Genomic DNA, 9,279 nt, shown 5'->3' with positions numbered 1-9,279 from the left:
GAAAGTTGGCCGAGATTCATGAGATCCCCTCTACTGTACAAGATAATGAAGAATCCAAAGAGGGTGACTCGGTGGATCAAGACCAAGAGGAGGAGAATTCCGAGGTTGAGAGATGCTCAACACCGGAGGAAGAAGAAGAAGATCCATCCTCTATGGAGCACGAAGATACAAGCAAAGGAGTATACTCCTTATTTCATGAGCATGAGGATTCGAAAGTTGAGAGATACTCAACGTCTGAGGATGAAGAGGTAGAAGCCTCCACCTCTAGGTTTGAGGGGGAGCGTGGATCATCATTGTCGGATCAAGAAGAAGCCTCTACATCCGGATTAAAAGGAGAAGAAGTCATCCCTACAAGCAAAGGTATACCAATTTCAATTGTTAATAATAAAGATCATATTATTTGCTTTGAGTGTAGGGAAAAAGGGCATTACAAGAGCAAGTGCCCTAAATTGGTCAAGAAGAAGGGTCAAGTGGCACCAAAGGGCAAGGAGAAGCCCAAAGAGACTCCCAGAACAAAGAAGAGCAAGGAGCACATTGTGTGCTTTTCTAGCAATCAAAGGGGACACTATCGGAGTCAATGTCCCAAGGGGAAGAAAGTGGTCAAGGCTCAAGGAGGAAGCACAACGCAAGGGGGAGCCTCCAAGGTAAATCGCAAGGTATCATTTGTTGAGTCTACCCCTTTAAATAATGGTAAAAAACATGTTAGTTCTAATTTATATCATTTTAATGCTATTTACCATAGAAATAGGAAGCATGATAGCATTAAGGAAAAACATGTAGCTCTTCATGCTAAAATGACCACACCTAGGTCTAGGAAGGTAGATAAAAATTTAGGCAAGAATTCTAAAGATTTTAGTTACAAGCCTAAAAATAAAATTGCTCAAGGATTAAATGAAAAACCAAAAACTAAGGATTTAATGAAAGAAAATTAAGTCTTGAGGTCAAGACTTGATGAATTAGAAAAGACCCTAAAAAGGATGGAAAATATCCTAAAAGGGCAAAATGAGCAAAATCTAGGTTTAGGACAACAAGGGTCATCCAAGGGTCATAGAGGTTTGGGATACAAACCTAAAACCATAAAGGATGTGTCTTCTTACCATAGAGTTCCATATAGTTATGGAACTAACCCTAGGCCTAGTGGTCAAGTCAAAAATACAAGGGAAGTTATCCCTAGAAGTATTTTTGCAATAACAAACGTGATTAAGACTTCTAAGAAGTCTAAGAAAGTCACTAAAAAGGTCACAAGGGAAGCAATCCCTAGAGTTGACCTAGAATAGATGACCAAGGACTCTAAGAAGCCTAACAAGGTCACTAGGAAGGTATCTAGGGAAGTTATCCCTAGTGAATACCTAGAGCATCCAAGGAGCACCAATAGGTTTTGGGTTTCTAGGAGCATTTTCTCTACCCCTTAGATGGGTTAGAGAGTGTCAACTCTGATTAGAAGGGCAATTAACCCAACTTTGATGAAGTTGACACTCAGAGAGCATTTTCAAGATTATTGTTAACCTTTGAAAATGAAAAGGATAAATGAGTTACCCTTGGAAAGAGTAAGATGTGTCATAATTTGATAAATTGGATATAATTTTAAATTGGCACAAAATTTATAAAAACAAAAGAAATGTCAAAATTGGGTTTTGGCATTTTCTTGGGAAGTAATGGGCAATCTAGGCTTTAAATTTAAGTTAGCTAAGGTTTAAGGATACTTAGATAGATAGTTTAGGTATTTTATTTATGCTAATTTACTATACTTTGTTTGCTCATCATATGTCATGACATCATATTTATTCTTGCACTCATGTCTTATTATGAAAAACACAAAAATATCATGTCATGTCATACATACATTATGTAGTCATAGGAAATTTTCTTTTAAAAATTATTTATCTTTGATGTATGCCATAACTCATCATGCATTATTTTAATTCCTTACAAACTAAGGACAAATGACATTCATCAACAAGCAACATCCTTGGTGGATGTTCACAACCTCAAAATGCCTAGATAGATATGCATGATCCCTATATTAGGGCAAAACCAAAGTTTACATTTCACTAAGAACTATAAGGTGACTTGTATGTGGTTTCATACACATTAAATATAAGTGAGATGTTAGGATGATGAACAAAACTCAAAATGTTGATTTAGTGCATTCTTTTGAGTTTTAAGTTCATCAAAACACATAGTTATGTGTTTTCCAATCATTGGGAAAACTAATGTACAAGTCATGTGCATTGAGCCCAAAGTATATGGTTGGATATTGGTTTTGAAAATAGTTTTAAATATATACTTTGGAAAACCTTGATGAAGGCTATCTTTTGATAGTAATCATCATTGAATAGTTAGGCACAAACTTGGAAGAAAACTCTAAAGTTTTTACAAGTTTTCAAGTTTGTGTCAATCTTTGAAAATAGAAAGTATTTTCATATAAAACTATTTTTCCTTGATAGTATATGCCCTAAGGAATGCCTACATGAGTTTTCATGATTTTTCAAATTTTGTAGAATTTTTGGGGAGTTTCTGAAATTGACTGCAAGTGAATTTCAGCATTTTCAGAGCTTCAATCGATCACCCGATCGATTGGAGTGCCTCAATCGATTGAGCGATCGATTAAGAAGGAATTTCTCACGAGCAGAAGCTTGCTGGATTGATCCACCGATCGATCCACGCAGCCTGAATCGATCAGTGGATCGATTCAGATGGGTTCAATCGATTGAGACACAACTCCAATCGATTGAAATGCTGATTTTGGCTGGGTAAGCTAGATTTCGGAATTTTTAGTCTATGTAACCATTCCTTACCCCTCAAAACATATTTGTATACATTTAGAGGGAATTTTCATGATGAAAATAAGGATATATTGGTTAAGGAAGACTAAGTAGAGGTTTAGGTTGAGGTTTGGTTTCAATATTGAATTTTTGAACCCTCAAAACCTTCTAAATTTGGGTTTCCTAAAGGTTTAGGGATTCCAAGTCATTGTTGGTGTAATGACAGAAGTTACGTGCATGTCTTTAGGGGGAGTTACTCTTTAATGACATGAAAATCTATTTTTCATATACCTTGGAAGGTGGTTAACCTTCTTTAGCGAAAATGCTCAAGGTTGGACACTTGAATATAATGGAGAGTGGATATCTTCATTATTCAAGTGGTGTATGCTCACGGATGAGTATTTGATGACAATGAAGGGTATGTGACCTTCATTTGAATTGTGTGTGAATATACCAAGTCGTATATGCTGAAGAATAATGAAGGGTATGGGACCTTCGTTATTGTGTTGTGAACAACGAGTGAAGTTGTAAACAACATTGGGTAACTCTTCAGGGGAAGAGTGTAACGCCCTGGCCCGGGCGGGCTCCACCCGAACCGAACCAGGAACGACACCAGAATGCACGCACCCTGGAAAACTTCCCAGGAGGTCACACATCCTCAGATTTCTCCAAGCCAAGCACGCTTAACTTTGGAGTTCTTAAGTTTGGGCTTCCGAAAAGGAAGGTGCACCTTGGTGATATGGATAGTATCATCTAACCTTTTAAGTCATACTTAACCAGAATCTCAAAACTGGGGTATTACAATCACCCTCACTTAAAGACACAACGTCCTCGTTGTGTAACCACGAATCACATCACAGACAAATCCCAGAATCTCCCTTGCTAGGTGGTGCCCTGGGTGCTCCTGCCAAAGGCACACTCACGGTCGCAAGGTCGCTCTGATACCATCTGTAACGCCCTGGCCCGGGCGGGCCCCACCCAAACTGAACCAGGAACGACACCAGAATTATCTATCGGTTTGATGACTAGCTCCACAGACCACCGGAGGTCCTTTCAGCGTGTTTTGTCCTCACTCGCACGCACCCTGGAAAACTTCCCAGGAGGTCACCCATCCTCAGATTTCTCCAAGCCAAGCACGCTTAACTTTGGAGTTCTTAAGTTTGGGCTTCCGAAAAGGAAGGTGCACCTTGGTGATATGGATGGTACCATCTAACCTTTTAAGTCATACTTAACCAGAATCTCAAAACTGGGGTATTACAAAGAGTTTTTGATGTATGTCAATAGGGGGAGAATGTGTGGTTAAGTTAGGCCTTCATTACTTAAAGAGGGAGTTTGCCCTCTAGTCAAGGAGAAGAATGAAGGAAACCATCATCCTTACATTGGCATGAAGAAGAGTTGAGGCTATGAGATTAGCCTAACTTAAAGGTATTGTCAAACATCAAAAAGGAGGAGATTGTTGGTGCAATATTCCCTAGGGTCAAGGTTGACCAGATTGACTAAGTTTGAGTTGGCTCAAGTTCAAATCTTGATGTTTGTATTTCGATGTTTGACAATACATGGAAACTGATAGTAAATGGAGATTGTAGGTGCAATCGTTCATTTGGGGAGATTGTTGGTACAATTTTCCTCTGGTCAAGGTTGACCAGGTAGATGGGAAGACCTAGTGAGTGAAGCTAGGCAGAAGGAAAATCCTGGTGAGTGAAGCCATGTGAAAGACCTAGTGAGTGAAGCTAGGCAGAAGTGAAAGTCCTGGTGAGTGAAGCCAGGCAAGTGGAAATTCAGATGGGTCAAGGTTGACCGAACATCTGGTGTTGATAAGTCCAAGTAAGTCAAAGGATTGACTGGATACTTGGCATGAAGAAATCCAGATGGGTCAAGGGTGACCGGATATCTGGTGAAAGTCCAAGTGGGTCATGGAGGACCGGACACTTGGCATGAGACGGTAAATCTAAGTGGGTCAAGGAGGATCATACTTGGTGATCAGAAGTCCAATGAGAAGTTGGCAAAGAGAAAGTCCAGATGGGTCAAAAGTTGACCGATTTCTTAGCGGTCGCAAGTCCAATAGGGAGTTGGCATGAAACTAGGAAGTTTGGACGTAGTAAACTTCCGAAGGCCATAACTTTTGACTCGGATATCGGAATGAGGTGATCTCGGATGCGAAACGAAGCTAATTTCAAGATCTATCCAGTTTTCTACTTTCCAATAGATTGGGGGGGGGGGTTCAATAGATTGGTCAATCGATTGGGTGACGCGAATTCGTGAAGAAATGGGTTGAATCGATTGGGTAATCGATTGAAACTTCCCCAGTCGATCGGTCAATCAATTGGGAGAGTTTCTGAGCGAACAGTAAGCTTCTGAATCGATCAGTTGATCGATTGAAACCTCCAATCGATCGACCGATCGATTGGAGCGCTGGAAATCGCTCGAGAAGCCTTGAATCGATCGGGCAATTGATTCAGGGTGATTCCAGAGAGCGCAAAGGTGCTCTGGATCGATCGATCCAAAGCCTCCCCAATCGATTGGGAGCAATCCAATCGATTGGGATTCGACTGTTGGCGCAAATATAAACGTTGGCGACCGTTTTCTTCGAGAGAGCTTCCATCTCTTCTCTACGGCAATCATAGCAAAGCTCCACAGCGACCCTTTCTTTCTCACCGCCAGTTCTTGAAGGTTCTTGGAGGCACACCCAAGTCAAAAGGTGAGTTACAACAAGAAGAAGAAGCTAGGGTTTCATTGTAATCTTGTAAGATTTACTTGTATTTTGCTTCTTTCTTTCTTATTGTTGTATTGTGAGCTTGTAAGGCTTCTCCGCCTTCGGTAGTTACCGTAAAGGAGTGTTTTCATAGTGGAGGGTGCGTGAGTGTGTGGATCCTTGGATTAGTCACCTCTTCTTGAGGTGGATACCAAGTAAATCCTTAGTGTTAGCGTTGTAGTTTTTGTTTCTTGTATTATCCGCTGCACATCATCATGAAGGAGCAAGCAACGACAAGCACGAAGAGCACGAAGAGCACGACGAGCTAGTCACCCCCCCTCTAGCTACATTTCGACCCTAACAATTTCGGGTAACCAACTAGTAGAACTCATCTGTATATTCATTGACTGGCCTCATACCCTGTCTCAACAAGTGAAGTAGTTGGAATAGAGTTTGGGTGCTGCCAAAAGAAAGGAAGTGTTCCCTCGTCTTCTTCTTCATTTTTTCCCCAATCAGTTATTTGGGATTTGCCATATCTGCCTCATGAACACCGCATCTACTCCCACCATGTCGATGCTCACCTCTTGAGTCTAATGACAATCAACTTCACTTCATCTGATCAAGAACTTGCTTATAGTCAAATATCTACTCCATTTCGTTGATCTAATCAATGAAACCCTCTACTTGTAATGTACGAGAAAATTAGGGCAGTTCAACCCGAAAATTGAGGTCTCCATAAGGCTCGTCCTGACCATGGTGTTCTTAGTATGTAGCCTGATGGTGATATGATTTCTCGAAGGTAGACTCAGATCCATGATTTGAAATCTCACGATCTTTAAGATCTCACGCCGCTAAACGTTGGGTTAAATCTACAACTTGTCTCTGTAAATCCTCAATTGTCAACTCATGAACGCAATGGTCACGGTGCATGGCTTCCTCAATTAGAACCTACCTGTTATTGCGACCGTGATGACAACCACGACGACCTTCCATTGGATTTGATCTACTTTGATACCAACTTACGCTGGGCAAAATAGCGATAATCCTACGGGCTGTCAAGAAGGGGAAATTGAGGAGAATGCAAGAAGAGAAATCGTCAAAACAAAATGAAAATCTATCGTTCTCTATGTTTTACCAAAAAAGAAAACTTTATTAATAATAGAGGATAATTCCTCAAACAACTAAACAGGGCATTTATATAGACAACCCCTAATTCATAAATACTCGACATACAAAAAATATCCTAAATAATATAAAAATAGATATTACTAAAAATAGCAAAAAGATGTTGGGATCCTCTGAAAAATAACCTAAATGATGTTTTTTAACCCGAAACTTGACGATTATGAGTTCCCCATTAACAAACGTAGATCTCTAAATTCTACATGCGTAAGGGCAGACAAAACCTGACTCTAAATCCCAAGTCAAAAATTATGACCCATTAAAGATTGAATACTTCTATGTTAGTCCTGCATCAATATCCGAATTTCATCGTTAGTGAATTGAGTCATTAGTGTTTGTTGCTAACCTTAAATTCAATTCACCCAACATGTCTTTTCATTTTCAGCAGCTTGATCAGAACGGATCTGCAATGAATTCTCCATCTCTGTAACAAGCTGATATACAGTGTGATACGGTGTATGATAGTGGGATCGGATAGCGGACGTGGTCGGAAATCAAGCTCACGTGGTCGTCAGAAGTCAAGCCTACGTAGTGGTCAAAAGTCCAGCCTACGTGGTGGTCAAAAGTCCGGCCTACGTGGAGGTCAAAAGTCCGGCCTACGTGGGGTTCAAAGGGCTAGGTTATAGGATGGTCCTGATCGGGCACAAGTGGCATTCCGAGTTAGGTCTACATGTCAAGTAGGAACTCGGAATATAGGACATACAGGTCGGGATATACAGACCAAAGCGTATAGGTCGGGATATGCAAACCAAGGATTACAGGGCAGGACTTATAGACTCACGAAACAGAATACCCGGACCAAAGCGTACAGGTCGGGATATGCAAACCAAGGATTACAGGTCAAGACTTATAGACTTGCGACACAGATACATGGACCAAAGCGTACAAGTTGGGATATGCAAACCAAGGATTACAGGGCAGGACTTATAGACTCGTGGAACAGGATACCCGGACCAAAACGTACAGGTCGGGACATGCAAACCAAGGATTACAGGGCAGGACTTATAGACTTGCGGCGCAGATACATGGACCAAAGCGTACAGGTCGGGATATGCAAACCAAGGATTACAGGGCAGGACTTATAGACTTGCGGAACAGGATACCCGGACCAAAGCGTACAGGTCGGGACATGCAAACCAAGGATTACAGGGCAGGACTTATAGACTTGCGGCGCAGATACATAGACCAAAGCGTACAGGTCGGGATATGCAAACCAAGGATTACAGGGTAGAACTTATAGACTTGCGGCACAGGATACACGGACCAAAGTGTACAGGTCAGGATATGCAGACCAAGGATTACATGGCAGGACAGACTCGCGACACAGAATACATGGACCAAAGCGTACAGGTCGGGATATGCAAACCAAAGATTACAGGGCAGGACTTATAGACTTGCGGCACAGAATACATGGACCAAGGCGTACAGGTCGGGATATGCAAACCAAAGATTACAGGGCAGGACTTATAGACTTGCGGCACAGAATACATGGACCAAAGCATACAAGTCGGGATATGCAAACCAAGGATTACAGGGCAGGACCTACAGACTCGCGGCACAAGATATGCTGACCAAAGATGTACAAGTCATGATATGTGGACGAAGTCTTACAAGTTAGGGTAAGATACGGAACAGGGTCGTGCATACGAGACGAGACTTAAAGGCCTCGATTGGCAGGGCGGTAGGCACAGGTCAGGGATCTACAGAACAAGATACGCAGAACAGGATACACGAACTAAAGACGTACAGGTCAGGATATGTGGGCGAAGGCTTACAGATCAGGGTAAGATACGGAATAGGGTCGTGCATACGGGACGAGACTTAAGGAACGATAAGCAAAGGCCTCAATTGGCAGGGCGGTAGGCGCAGATCTGGATCTACTGAGATAGACCGAATAGCAAATGCAGGGTGTGACGTACAGATCTGGATTTGTGGGACAACAAACACAAGCCAGGGAATGCGCCAAGGAATGTAAGTCTGGGCCTACAGGTCAAGATTTACAGGTACGAAGACCCAATCTAAGGTTAACAGACCAGAGCGAACAGGCACTACACGACAATTAAGCCAGAGAATCGTAACAACCCGTCAGAGAATAATCACCACATGTCAGGGAATATGCTAACGGTCTGTGGCTCGTTGCCTCCTGATCCCTCCTCAGACCTATAGAAAGATGTCATGTGTCATTCACCGCCAGACAAATCCTGACACCCGACATTTCCTGACACTCAGACTCCAGAAGCACCCACTGTCATATGAAAAGGGAGGCTTTGTCCCTATGAAGGTACGCTCACTCATCTTTTCGCACTCGTCTTTTACTTTTCGTCCTTTTTACCGTGCTTCTGGGGAAAAAGTACCTGACTTGAGCGTCGGAGGGCCTAACCCGGGCACTTTTCCCTTGGTTCTTGGTCTCTAACATGAGTGTGGTTTGTCTGAGTGTGCGCAGAACCCTCACCTCATCGCTACCATCATCACCCCCCCTGTCATCTGTCCGTGGGAACCTTTCCGGGGAGTACCGGATTAACCAGGCATCTCAACAACTTTCCGTCAACACTGGCGACAGCTCGACCAGTTTCTGCCCGACTTAGCTTTCGGACGGGATCACAGTGATTCTCAAATCAGTGCAACTATTGAAAACGTTGG

Source organism: Zingiber officinale, chromosome 9A (assembly GCF_018446385.1).
Source record: "Zingiber officinale cultivar Zhangliang chromosome 9A, Zo_v1.1, whole genome shotgun sequence".
In the NCBI taxonomy this organism is placed as follows: Eukaryota; Viridiplantae; Streptophyta; class Magnoliopsida; order Zingiberales; family Zingiberaceae; genus Zingiber; species Zingiber officinale.
The sequence above is the reverse complement of the archived record's forward strand: the minus strand, read 5'-3'. Positions refer to the sequence as shown.